Below are 13,940 nucleotides of genomic sequence, written 5' to 3'. Positions count from 1 at the left end.
CTGATGGCTGTTAGGCCTTTCTTCATTTTTTTGGTTTTTTATAAGTTTATCTCCTCTCAGAAAAGTTTTGACAATAGCTAGAGAACAGCTATTAATTATGCCTGTTGCTCTTGATGTCAGGCCCCAGTAAGACCCAATATATTTAGATGTTAGAGAAATAAAAATAATGTGAATTTAAATGCTACCTTTCCCCCATTGTTATGGTTTGAGTCTGGATGTTGCCTCAAGGCCTCATGTGGTCATGGGCTTGAGCTAGAATATGTGAAGCTGGAATTGATTCATGATGCAATGCTAGGCTCAAGGGCACTAGGATTAAGGGTGTGAGTGCTTCATGCCCTAAGTATTCTGGATAAGATAAAAGGGGCAGGGAGACACTGTTAACTCTCTTGCTGCCTTTCTCCTGTGTTCCTCTGAGATACCTGTTTGCCATCCCAGCCTTGGAGCCAGCTGATTATGGACTAAACCTCTATGAACTGTAAGCCAAATAAACCCCTTCACTTTTAACTCTGGGTGTCGGATATTTCATCCCAGCAATGAGAGAAAAGTAACTAACATACCCATACAATATTTTCAGATGAAATTATTTCATCTCATCACACATTTATGCCTATTGTTATCAAAACCTCTGAGTCTCATACGCAGTCCGTTTCTTTGTGACATTTTCCAAGGTGACTGGGAAAGCTCACTTCCTGTGGGGACCTCCTGTGCGCATCTGAGCTGTCAGGCCAGCAGCTGAGGCGGCGAGGCTGCCCGTGGGCTCCTCCGGACACAGGAAGGAGCCGTGGTTGCAGGATCTTCTCCCCAAGAACCTGCTCGCTTGGAGCTCAGAGCGTTTCCCTCAGGACCAGGTTGGCTTGGCTTTGAAAATAGCAGGAGGATGGAAAAGACAAGGCCATTACATAAAAACTGCTACCCGCCTGTTCTGGACCCTGAAGTGTCCCGGCTGTACTAGTGTGGAACGGCACCTGTCTCCAATCCCACCGCACAATGCTTCTCTGCCTTGCCCTTGATGCTGTGGACACTGAGAGCCCTCCCAGGCAGGCTGCCCTCCTGGCACAGACCCCTCACTGATGCCAGTGTCCCTTGGGCTCTTTGAGAGCAGAGCCTGGAAACCCCGCCTCCGGACAGCACCATGGCGTCACCCAGGGTGGGGGTCAGTGTCCTCTGCAGAGGCCGGGGGCACCCACACTAGCGCCCGCTGTCCAGAAGGTGGGTTTTCAGAGGAGCAAGTGTAGAAGTTGAAGACCAGAAAGTGGATCCTCTGAAGACGCCATAAATGCACCCCATGGGAAGCACCTGCCTGCAGGGATTAGAGGGACAGGGCAGGGACCCTGGCCGAGACCCTGGCCGCCCAGCTTGCTGCTGGCTGATACTCCTGATGAGTCCATAGTGGGACTCCCTGCTCTCATGGTGCTATTTCCTATACGCGAATTAGCTCCCCAGGTTATGGGTTCTTTGGCTCCGAGTGACAGATACTTCATTTACTTTTATTTATTTATTTATTTATTTGTTTGTTTGTTTGTTTGCTTGTTTCTGGTACTGGGGATTGAACTAGGGACCTTGTGCTTGCGAGGCAGGCACCAGAACCACTGAGCTAAATCCCCAGCCCCTTATTTATTTTTATAATGTGCTAGTCCAGCAAATAGGTGGTAAACACCTACCATCCGCACAACATTTTTGGGTAAGCTGAAGACAGAACCACATAAAGGGAAGAGCTTGTACCCTGAGCAAAGTGACTGACGCAGAAGGTATGAGCAAAATACACAGTGAATGCTTTAATTAAATTTATTACTGTAAAAGGCACAGCACCATTAATCACCTTCAAAATGTTTCCTGGGGCTCTGAATCTACTTATCCTATCATTCTTGCTACTTTCTGAAGCAGCCTGAAGTCCTCTCTTAGGAGTGTCTTCATAAGGTGTGATAAAAAATACAGTGTGTGCTGCTGCTGTGTGCCACTCAACAAAGTCAGGCTCCTGAAAGCGTGACAGTGAGTCCTGCCTACCATACCCACCCCATGTGGCACTGTTCAGCTTCTGGCTCATCCCTGAAGTCTACATGGCTGTGCAGGGTAAACAGTTTGAATCAATCCATTCAGGTAGCCAGGACAGCACAACGAAAGACCCTGGAGAAAGAGGACTCCAGAACTGCTTCAGACAGTGGCAAGAATGATGGGAGAGGTGTGTTTGAAGAGAGGGAAAGATGCTGGGGATGATTAATGACAATGTGGCTCTTAATGTAATATATTTAAAAAATAAACATTCTTGTAGTTTTATTTATCGCACCTCAACTGTGAGGTGCTTAGAAGCTGAGACAGTTAGTTGTGGCTGAGACAGTTAGCTGAGAACTAGGTCCAAGCCATGCCAGTGTGACAGCGCACACAAGCGGACCCGTCACCGCGTCTAGAAATGCAGTACAGGAGGCATGCCAGGGACTTCCTACCTGAAAGACAGCTCTCTGTCTAAAATGTGTGACCCGCACGATCATAATGTTCCTTTATGAGTCCTGGTGTATGAAGCCTTTGAAACGAATTAGCCTGATTACTACCTATGGAGTAGATGGAATCACGCTTTATTTTTTTTCCTGTGGAGAATGTGCATATAGCATCACAGCCCGTCAGTTCTGTATTTATGGGGGAATGTTTTCAGATCAATCTTTCCTCACTGACTTGAGAACACATTTACTTTTATTTCATGAACTCCACTTCAACCAAAAAAGTCTCTGGTGCTGACTCAGCACACAAAGCTACATTTTATACTTGTCAGGCCGCCTATAGATTTTTATAAGGTGAACAATGGGTGTATTTAAGTACTGATGTGGTAATCTTGAAGTCTTCTGGCAGTATCCTTTGGAAACTGAATCCATAAATTTTATTAGCATTAAATGTTTCTAATGGGAGTTGACAAATAGTTGAATGGGAGAGCTTTCTCTGTGCACTTGGCAGAGACAGGGGGAAGAAAAAGTCCCTGTTACACAGTGAAAAGTGCATAAATGCTTGAGCTCATTCATCTCAATTTTGCACAAATATAATTTAAGATCTTTTATGACTGCTGGTGAAACTACAGTGGGCTGCGGGGAAGTTGCAAAATTTTTATAGACCTAATAAAATTGTCATTGTAACAGCATTATAGGGTGCTGGGACAACATGGACGTTTGTAAATGCCCCTACTCTGTGCCAAACTGAGAAGGGAGATAATGAGTTTGATTGGAAACTAATGCTGAATGAGGCTCACCCCCAAGTTTACTGGACAATGAAAATCTCCCTATGGTGTTTGCTATCAGATGAAGTTGGATGGACAATCTGGCACCGCGACCGAGTTCACTGGACAGCAGGGTAGAGGGGCATTAGCAAGTGCAGCGTGTGCATTAATCTATTGTTGAAATAACTATGTATTATCTTCACATAAATTTCAAAACCTTTCCCCTTGAACGTTTCCTTCTTTTTTACTCCATTTTGGCTTCAGAAATATGCCCAATGGCTTTGCTCTGCTCTCACTCCTGCACATAACCAAAAAGTTTCTTGGTGGTTTTCAGTCAGACTCAGAATGCTTTTGAAAAGTCTCAGTAAGAAACTGAGGCCCTTTGAAGCCTAAGGTCTAATAAAATTGCTCTTCTTTGGACCACCACTCCCAGTGATGTCAGGAAAAAGAATTGTCTCAGTTATTTTCCTATTTCCTGGGACAAAATACCTGACACAAGTTGAAGGAGAGGTTTACTTTGGGTCTCAGTTTGTGGAGGGTTCAGTCCATGGCTCATGGCTCCAAGGCAGGCAACATGGTGGAAGGGCCTGGGTGAAGGAGAGCTGCTCTAGTCATGGTCGACAGGAAGCAGAGAGATTGAGAGAGAGAAGGGAGGAGCCAGGAAGGGGGATAAATCTGTACAGGTCCCACCCTACAGTGACTCACTTCTTTCAACCAGACCCCACCGAACAGCAAGTCAGCCATGACATTCCCATAATCCAACCATCTTCCAGACATGGTAGGCTTTGGGATCATGTAAGAGCTAAACCATAGCAAGAATATACAATGAAGATGATAAGCACTGAAATCCTGAGGCCAGAAAACAGAATTTTCAGGATGTACCCTAAAGGAACTGGCTCTTTTCTGTGTGACCTCATGTTCTGTCTCCCTCTGGATTCAGGTCTGAGATCCACTAATGGGATCAGAGCCACCAACCTGCAGATTTTCCAAGGGCCAGGAGGTATGGTGGGTGTCTCAGCTGGGAAATGTCTGAGGGCCACTCCCCTCCAGAACCAGCTGGGACAGGTACTCTGTGGCAGCCCAGGGAGGGGCCGCATCCCTTCTCCCCCCGGGGAGTGAGTGTGGTCCCAGACTGTGAACTCCCATCTCCTCATGGGCACGGTCAGGATGGGTCTATACCTGTGCTGTCCCGACTCTGTGCCAGGAAGCCAGATGCAGTCTCCTGTCCAGGAAGTGGCTCCAAGGAGTCAGTCACCTTCTTCCACTAGGCGTACCGGGGACATGTTGCAGCCGTGGTGGCACTGAGGATGCCACAGAGGAGCCGGGAGATGCTGAAGACCCAAGCCCTGGTCCTTTGTCTCCGGACTGGCTTTCTCTGGGGCAGGAGCCTGGGCCAGGGCAGACCTGCAGAGCCGGGCCTGCCCCTACCCACCCCAGGGAGGGCTTCCTCTCTCAGAGCCTCGGTCTCCTCACAGGACAGAGCACCTAGTGCACAGCCCTGCTATGAATATCAAGAATGCTATGTGTCAGGTATTCATGGTGTGTAGCAGACCCTCAAAGGATGTTAGCAGTTATCATTGTGATGTGAAAAAGTAGTTTCCTGTTTAAGCCATTTAACATCAGGCTTTTCTGGTATCTTAAAACAGGAAGCTTAGCATCATTGAATAGCGTGATTCACCTGCTGGAGCCCATATTTCTAAGGATCCTTTCTGGCAACCTGCTGAAAATCACACGCAGCCCCAGAACTGCCTGGGTCTTCCCCTTGCTTACTTTTCATACGGACACTTGCTGCTATTTGATGGATATTTGACTTATTCTTGTACTGAGCACCTCCCAACAGGATAGTGTGAACTTCATGAAGGCTGGGATTGGAGATGGCTTTGCTGCTCTGTTTTATTCCATGTCTGGATGAGTTCCTGGCACAGAGGGGACTTGGCAAGCCTTTGTTGATGGACTAAGTGATGCACCACCCTCAGCCTGGTAACACCGCGCAGCAAGAAGGGCAGCTGTGTCCTGCTGAGGGCAACAGGCAGGTGGCAAGCGCAAAACCACTTCCTCCAGGTGGGCAACTAAAACAGCTTAGGTTCCTTGAGAAGCTTTTGGGGGATGTAGCCAATACTTCCTGGGTCACAGATCTACTCTGGCAGAAAGCTAATCACCACCCTAAGAGACAGGTGAATTTTGTTCCCAAAGGCAAGGCAGAGAGCTAGAGGTGCACAGGGTATGCCCAAGGCTGGAGACAGGCAAGTTGTTGGAGCCATGAGCAGAATTTCTTCTCAAGAATCCTCTGTTTCACCCTGGAGACTTTAACTGGTTGGACCGGGCCTGACCCGTGGCAGAGGGACATCTCCTCCACTTAGGGATGCCTGGTTTCTGGTTTTAGGTCCACAGTGGCACAGTCAGAGCAGTTCCTAGATTAGAGCTTGATACATGACTCTAAACCATTCCTTAACCAAGTTGACATAGAAACCCAACCATCATGCATAAAAGCCCAATACTCATATCCCACAGCTGACTTACAAAGGGATTTATAAATATTCTTTATTGGTGCTAAAGATTAAATGATACAGATAGCCTTAAGCCCACTTATTATACACACTCCATCAACTGATGTGTGAGCTAGACTCATCTTGATTCTCTTAATACAGGCTTTTCTCAGTTTTCAGCTGAGGCTGTAAGCACGGCTTAAGAATTCAGAACCAGGGCTTCATTCCTTCTCAGGAAGGCTATTGCAGCTGGCAAGGGGTAGATACACAAGTGGGCAGTTTTGTAGATGGGTCTTTTTAGTTCAGCACAGTAAATGGTTCACTTTAAGGTGCCTGGCTGCTCAGGGTCTGGGTGCCAACACAAACATGCATGAGAATGAATCGTTCCTCATGCAGCTACAGAGATCTTGCTAGGTGCCAGGTGACACTGAACATCTTGTGCAGTTATCTCATTTAATTGTCACTGGAGCCCACTGAAGTAGGAGTCAGTGTTGCCCTCATTTCGAAAGTTCAGTCTGGGACTTCATGGTCCTTGAATCAGGAAGCATTTGCGCTTGTGGCCTCCCACTTCCGTGCTGCCTTGGTCCGGGGCTCGAAGCAGAGCTAATTGTCAGACTGGCTGAGTTCCTGTTAAGCCCTGCTCTTTACCAGGCCTCCAGGGCTCCCTTGATTGTGATGCTGCCAAAACCAGAGTCGCTCAGGTTGGGCATCTGAAAGGATGGTGAGCTTTGATCAGAAGTGGACCCGTTTCATGCCTCGCAAGTCAGGGTTAGGGTTCACGTCCATGTTCCTTTCAATTTGGAAAAGCATAATTTCATTTTATGGAAAAAAGAAAATAATTGCTGTAATAAATATCTTCAGGGCTAAGGCTCCAAGGGCTTTCTGGACAGCAAATGGCCGTGACAGAGCAGCGATGTGGCGAGTTAGGGGTAAATGGCTCAGAAACTTGCAGACTAATTCCCCTGGAAACACTCAAGGGCTTCCAGAATTAATGAGGGAAAATACTTGGACAATGTGCATTTCAGACTTTACAGGTTTTACTTTTGCACTTTGTTGGTTTTATCTTTCTCTGTGAATCTCTTTCCCGGGGTGACCTCATCTCTGTGGTCAGGATGCTGTCCGGCAGGCTGTCTAATCCCGGTGCATTCTGGGTGGCCTGGCTGGGCACCAGCGCTTCTCTTACCGAGTCAGTGTTCCTGCCCACTGTTTGCATTGCAGCATAGCAAAGGCATAAAAATACAAACTTTTGGTCCTGGTGAAAGTTGCCCTGTGACGCTGGAGAGGTACGTGTGGTGGTTTCTTGTTGAAAACTGAGGCATCTTCTATGCTTTAGCAGCAAATACCAGGATGGGTGCGGGCATAGCAGAGGGATCATGAATCAAGATTTGGAGATTCTTGGTACTTTTGAAAGGCCCTCCAGCTTCCTCCCAAGCCTCAGATAAGTCTCAATATAAAGTGTGATGGAAAAATAATTGTAGTCCCATTTCTTAGCTATTACCTTAAATCAATTTTCTTCAACATTCTTTAGAAAAATGTTCCTATGTTTTTGTGGGGTTTTTTGCTCTATGGAGGTTCCCATAAAACCAACCAGATTCCATGAGCTGGACTTTAGGTTTATTTTCTTTCTTCCTGTCTTTGGAGGGGGCCACTTGGAGCCCTGGATCGGTCTCTGTGCCTCTTCCTGCCTGGCCCTCGTCACAGCGTGGTCCAAAAAGCCCACCACATGGCTCTCCCTGTCCGAAGATAATGCCAACATTACAAATGTGCACCGAATCTTCTACATCAGGGGACACTGGGTGACACAGAGGAGCAGGCCATCTCGGGTCTTGGAGACTGAAAGAAACTCGGTGGAGAATACAGCAGCTGTGTCTGAGAGCTGGAACTGCCAGGGGGCTGTGGGGCTCACATGCTTGGCTAAGTGAGGAGATCTGTCAACCTTCTCCCCAAGATATCAATGAATACGGACAGAATTGAAAAGAGCAGGTGCTTCTGAGACCTGACCCAAGCCTATAACCGTCACAGAACTGGGTTCAAGCCCTAGCCATAAGTAAACAGATAAATAAACAGCTGAGAGTCAGGTAAGAGCAATGGGTGTCAGTGACCCTTCCCAGGGCAGGTGGCATCTCCCCCACCCACCTTTCTACTCAGTCTGCACAAACATCTCCAGAGGGCCAGGCGGCCCCAGAGGAGGGCCATCGCTTGATCTGCACAATGGGCAGTGCCTGCACAGAGCATGGCAGAGGGTTGGGACAGGCCAGGCCCGGCCACATCTCCGCTAGCTGAACGAGCAGCACAGTGTAGGGGCAGTGTGTGTGCCACCCTGGTTCAGTTCGGAGCATGTCCTGTTGTAATTTATACAGAAGAGTTTTAGTGCAGAAAGGAGGAAAGGAACAGGGCTGGATTAAAGCTTCTATATTTTAGCAGAATTAGGCTAGTGTTAGTCTATGAAGTCTATTGTGACAAATCATGATGCATGTGGTACCCGTTAAAGCAGTCACTTATAAAATAGAAATATAATAAGAATCAACAGAGGAATAAGAATGGCACATTAAATTGTTTTTGCCACTAAAAAGGTATTAAAAGAGGAACAGAGGAGGAAAATATTGGAAACATGTGGAAAACACAGAAAAACAGTAAATGTAAATCCAACTATATCGACAATTGCATTGAATGTGAAAAGTCTCAACATCCCGATCAAAAGCAGAGATGGCGGGATCAAATAGCAAGACCCACTGAACATCGGCAGCAAAGAACACACTTTAGAGAACACAAAGACAGAAGGCCTGGAAGGAGGGAAAATGATAAATGCAGTCAGTGGTGGCTGTGAGAGACCTGAAATGCTCCGAGTGGCACCAGGACCACTTTTGAGGCAGAGTCTTGCTGATTTCCGAGGCTGGTCTCAAACTTGCCACCCTCCTGCCTCAGCCTCTGAAACAGCTGGGATGACAGGTGTGCACCATGGCTGGGTGAGCTCGGCTATTTGATGGTGCTAGGACTGTCGGTACATCAGGAGAACAAGATAGGGAGATAGATAGATAGATAGATAGATAGATAGATAGATAGATAAGAGAGAGAGGGAGAGGGGGAGGGAGAGGGAGGGAGAGAGAGGAAGGGGGAGAGGGAGAGGGAGAGAAAGAGAGGGAGAGAGAGAGAGAGGGAGAGAGAGAGAGGGAAAGAGGGAGAGAGGGAGAGAGAGGGAGAGAGAGGGGGAAAGAGAGACAGGGAGAGAGAGGGAGAGAGAGAGAGGGAGAGAGAGAGGGAGAGAGGGAAAGAGAGAGAGGGAGAGAGAGAGGGAGAGAGAGAGGGAGGGAGAGGGAGGGAGAGAGAGGGAGAGAGAGGGAGAGAGAGGGAGAGAGAGAGGGAGAGGGAGAGAGAGGGAGAGAGAGGGAGGGAGACAGAGAGGGAGAGAGAGGGAGAGAGAGAGAGGGAGGGAGAGGGAGGGAGAGAGAGGGAGAGAGAGGGAGAGAGAGGGAGAGAGAGAGAGAGAGGGAGAGAGAGGGAGGGAGAGAGAGAGAGAGGGAGAGAGAGGGAGAGAGAGGGAGGGAGAGAGAGAGAGGGAGAGAGAGAGGGAGAGAGAGAGAGGGAGAGAGAGGGAGAGAGAGAGAGGGAGAGAGAGAGGGAGAGAGAGAGGGAGGGAGAGAGGGAGGGAGAGAGAGGGAGGGAGAGAGGGAGGGAGAGAGGGAGGGAGAGGGAGGGAGAGAGAGAGAGGGAGGGAGAGACTGCCCCCAGAATTTCTGCACACTCGCACACTTCAGGAAAAGAAAACAGTATGATATTTTCTCAACAGCCGGTGCTCCTCTCACATGGGTGACCCTAGAGGACATCAGATGTCACAGAAAACCCACTGCTCTGCCGGCCCTTAGGGAAGAAGCTGAAAGTGTGGATGCAGCAATCTCCGTGACAAGGTCACCTGAGCAGCAGCTCGCCCGCTGATAAATGTCTGGAAGCTGGTGGCCACCATTCTGAGCACCTCTGGTCCCTGTAGAGGCCAAAGGTAACATGTTAATCTCAAGAAATTTCAATAAATTTAGTATTGAAACATTTCTGTAAGCTCTTCTTGTCCTGAAGTGTATATACATTTTTTGTCTCCCTCCCTCCCCCTCCCCATATGTATATATATGATCTCTCTCTCTCTATATATATTCTCAAAATAAGGAAAAAACACCAGAACTGAAAGGAGAAATTGAGAATTTAGCAGTAGTTGGAGATTTTAAAACTCTAATTTTAAAAATTGATAGGGACTGGAGGGTGTAACCTAGTGGTAGGATGTGTGTTTGATATGCATGAGGGCCTGGGTTCAATCCTAGCCAGGAAGAAAGAAAGAAAATTGATGGAAACATCCCTAGGCAGGTAGTAGATTTCTAGTGTACTCTCACCCACCTCAACCTCTGCTTTGAAAGACCATTCTACTAAAAAATATATTAGAAAATATTAGAATTAGTATACATACAGAATCAGTTGTATTTCTATGAATCACCAGCAGACTGACATAAGAGTAAATAAAACAATTTGATTTCTGATAACACCAAAATCTTGACTATGGCAAAGACGGCCATTCAGCCCAAACTGGTATGTAAGATCAATGTGATTCCTGTCAGTATACCAGCAGGTGTTTTTGTAAAAATTGACAAAAATTTCTTAAAATTGACACAGAAATGCGAAGGATCCAAAGAACTAAAACAAGTTTGAAAAAGGAGAGCAAATTTGGAGTAGTTATTCTACCTGCATTTAGAACTGACTCTAACAGCAAGGTAAAACAGAGAGGGTGGTCCTGGTTCCAGGATACACTGCAGTAGATCCACGGACAGACAGAGAGGCCAGAGCAAAACATGTCATCACGAACGATGGATTTCAGCGGCGAAGCCAAGGCAGTCACAGGGGCGAGGAAGTCTCCCCAGCAGGGTGCGGGTGGCTGAGCACCCACACATGGGAAATGCAGCCCCACCTCACCACACAGAGCACGGACTCAAGTGGATCCTGGGCACAGGGCCCAAGACGAAACTACAAAGGCTTCAAGAAGATTACTGGAGAAAATCTTTGTGATCTTGGGCAGGCAAAGGATTCTTAGTTGTGATATCAAAATCACATCCATAAAAATGACAAATTAAACTTTATCAAAATTTAAAATGTTTGTGTCCCAAAGGACCCCATAAGTCCATGGAAAGACAAGTTACACACAGTGAGAAAACCCTGCAAATCATGCTTCGATAAAAGACTTGTATCCAGAATAGAGAAAGAATTCTTACAACTCAGTACATGAAGACAATGCGATATAACTGGGAAAACATATAAATAGGTATTTTACCAAAGAAGATATCTAAATTGCTAATAATTGTATTTGATTATGAAATTTTATTGTTAAAAAAATAAGAAAAAGTAAAAACAAAAATATACAACAGACAAAAATGTTCAGCTATATTTATTGCAAGAAATATGTGAATTAATTCCATAAAACACATGCCAGGCAAGGTGGCATACACCTGCAATCCCTGCACTTGAGAGGCTGAAGCAGGAGAATTGCTATTTGAGGTCAGCCTGTGTTACATAGTGTGTTCAAGGCCAGCCTGAAATACACAGTGAGACCCTGTTTCAAAACACAAAAAACCCAAATAAACAAACCCTAAAACACACCCCCTAGGATGGCTATAAACAAAGGGACAATACCAGGAGTAGGGGCTGAACTGGTGAAACTGGAACCTTTATGCTTTCTTGGTGGAAACGTAAGACGGTACAGGCACTTTAGAAAACAGTGAGGTAGTGTCTTTAAAATTAATCATAAACTTATGTGAACTGACAATTTTACCAGGAATCTATCCAAGAAAATAAAAACATTTGTCTACACAAAGTTATGTACATGAATGTTCATAGCCCCCAAATGAAAACAATCCAGATTCCCATCAAGTGATGAAAAGATGTTTTAAAGTATTATATACACACAATGGAGTACTATTCAGCAACGAAAAGGAAAACTAAAACTGATTCATGCTACAGCATGATGAACCTTGAAAATATTATGCGGACTGTGAGAAGCCAGATGTAAATAACTACATCTCCTGTAATCCCATCTGTATGAAATCTCCAAGAAATCTAAGTTCATAGATGAGAAGCAGATGGTCAAGTATGAGTGGCTGGGAGTAGCAGTAAAATTGAGTAGCAAATGGACATAAAAGTGTTATTTGCAGGCTTGAAATGTTCTGAAACTGGGTGGTGGCAGGCATTGCATGACTCTAGATATTTGCTTTTAAAAATCATCAAAATAGTTTGGTATGACAGTCTGTGCCTGTACTCTCAGCTACTTGGGAGGCTGAAGCAGGAGGCTCCTATCAGCCCAGAGCCCCAGCAGTCCAAGGCTGGCCTGGCCTGGGCAACAGAGTGAGACACCATTTCCACCGCCCCTCCAAGAAAAAGAAAGAAGGATAAGAACCGAAAAAAGAAAGCACTTGGACCTCACCTGCAGTGGGTGGCTCTGGTACAGACCTAACTGCGGAGGCTGTTACAGGGCTCAGAGCCCGGTGTGCGTGCTGCCTGCCAGCCAAGCTGCCGGGGATTGGGCAGAGGGGGCACCTGTCCTCCTGGGCTCGGAAGAGCCAGAGGGTCTGGCGCAGGTTGGCACCGCTGCTTCGGGAGCTCCAGGACAAAGGAGCGTGTGCCCACCCCACACAGGGTCATCCAGCGTAGGTTTTTCTTTATTCGTTCATCTAATAAGGGACATATAGGCTGCTTCCAAGATTTGCCTCTTATGAGTTGTGCTGCTACAAACATGGAATTTGTACACTGGTTGTTGGAATGTGTAATGGACACAGCCACCGTGTCCCACTGTCCCTCAAAACATTAATATACAATTGCCATCTGACCTTAGAACTATGTTTCTGGATATACAACCAAAAGAATTGAAAGCAGAATCCTGAAAGGTTATTTGCACACCCATGTCCCTGGCAGAATAATTCACAAGAATTAAACCATGGAAGCAGTCCAAGAGTCCATCAAAAAATGACTGGACTAAGCAAAACACACTCATACGTGGAGTACTGCTCAGCCTTGAACAGGAGGGCAATTCTGACTTCCAACAACTCGAATGAATGGTGAAGACGTTGTGCTAGGGTCAGGGGTAAGTGGACGAGCACTCTGGTTCCTCTGCTGGGAGGCACAGGGCAGCCAGGATCAGAGAGGTAGAGAGAAAAAGGTGGGGCCAGGGCTGGGGAAAGGGAGAGGGGAAATGGGGACTTCCTGGTGAGGCGATACAGAGTTCCCAGCTTGCACGATGCACAGGGCCATGGTGGTGCCAGGCATGCAACATTCCGGATGACCAGTTGTGGATCAGCACAGCAGTGTGGATCGAATGCCTCTACAGCGGTTAAGATGGTGCACTTGTGCATTTTACCACAATTGAATTGTTAACAACGCAAACCAGAGGACAGAAATAAAGAATAACGAGACTGGTGGGCAGAGGGGCGACGTTCACACAGGCCTGGTCGGGGAAGGAGGGAGCCTTGCGAAGTGGGGGAGCCCGGCTGGGGACTTGGGCTCTGTGCTGAGGGGCTGCAGGGACCACAGGGAGCGAGCAGAAAGCAGAGGTGAGCAGTCAGGGAGGGAATCAGCCAGGCTGCACCGGCCCTTGAAAGCGTGCGGCTCTTCACTGGGTGCGGCGGACGCCACAGGGGGTGGAGTGTCCTGGCCCGCGCGCACAGCTGCAGAAGGCAGTGTGGGGACGCTGGAGGGCCGAGTCTGAGCCCCGAATTAAGGCCTGGAGGTAGCGGGTGGAGCAGACACGGAGGAGAGGCAGCGGCCCCCTTGGGCAGTGCCCTGCTTGGCCTCTCTGGCCGGCCCAGCAGACGGCAGCGGCAGGCTCCGCCCTGCTCCCCCGAGGCGGATCCGTCCCCAGGCCCCAGACAGCCCAACCGGGCCTCCCTCCCTCGTCCCGGACACAGCCTCCTGGACCAGAACAGTAGCTCTGGACGTGGCAGTCTCTGGTCACGAGGCCCCAACGCTGGCTCCTGGAAGCCTCCAGTTTTCATTCACGTTCATCAGCTCCCTTCTCTCAGAAGCCACGGTTTAGTGAAGGCCAGGCGCATGGCGACGGACCGAATGCACATCCGTCCCTGGCAGCCGTCTTTGTTCAGCTTCTTGCTGCTCGTCTCCCTCCAGTGCCACCGTGGCCTGTGGAATGACAGCAAGGCGCCGAGAGCCCGCTGGCCGCAGAAGACCGAGAACGAGGAGGGAAGCATCTTTCTGAGCTCCCACCTGCTTTAAAATCT

The sequence above is a fragment of the Heterocephalus glaber genome, unplaced genomic scaffold (assembly GCF_053883595.1).
Source record: "Heterocephalus glaber isolate CG9 unplaced genomic scaffold, H.glaber_assembly_v1.0 deba00001067, whole genome shotgun sequence".
Lineage (NCBI taxonomy): Eukaryota > Metazoa > Chordata > Mammalia > Rodentia > Bathyergidae > Heterocephalus > Heterocephalus glaber.
Note: the sequence above shows the minus strand (reverse complement) of the source record.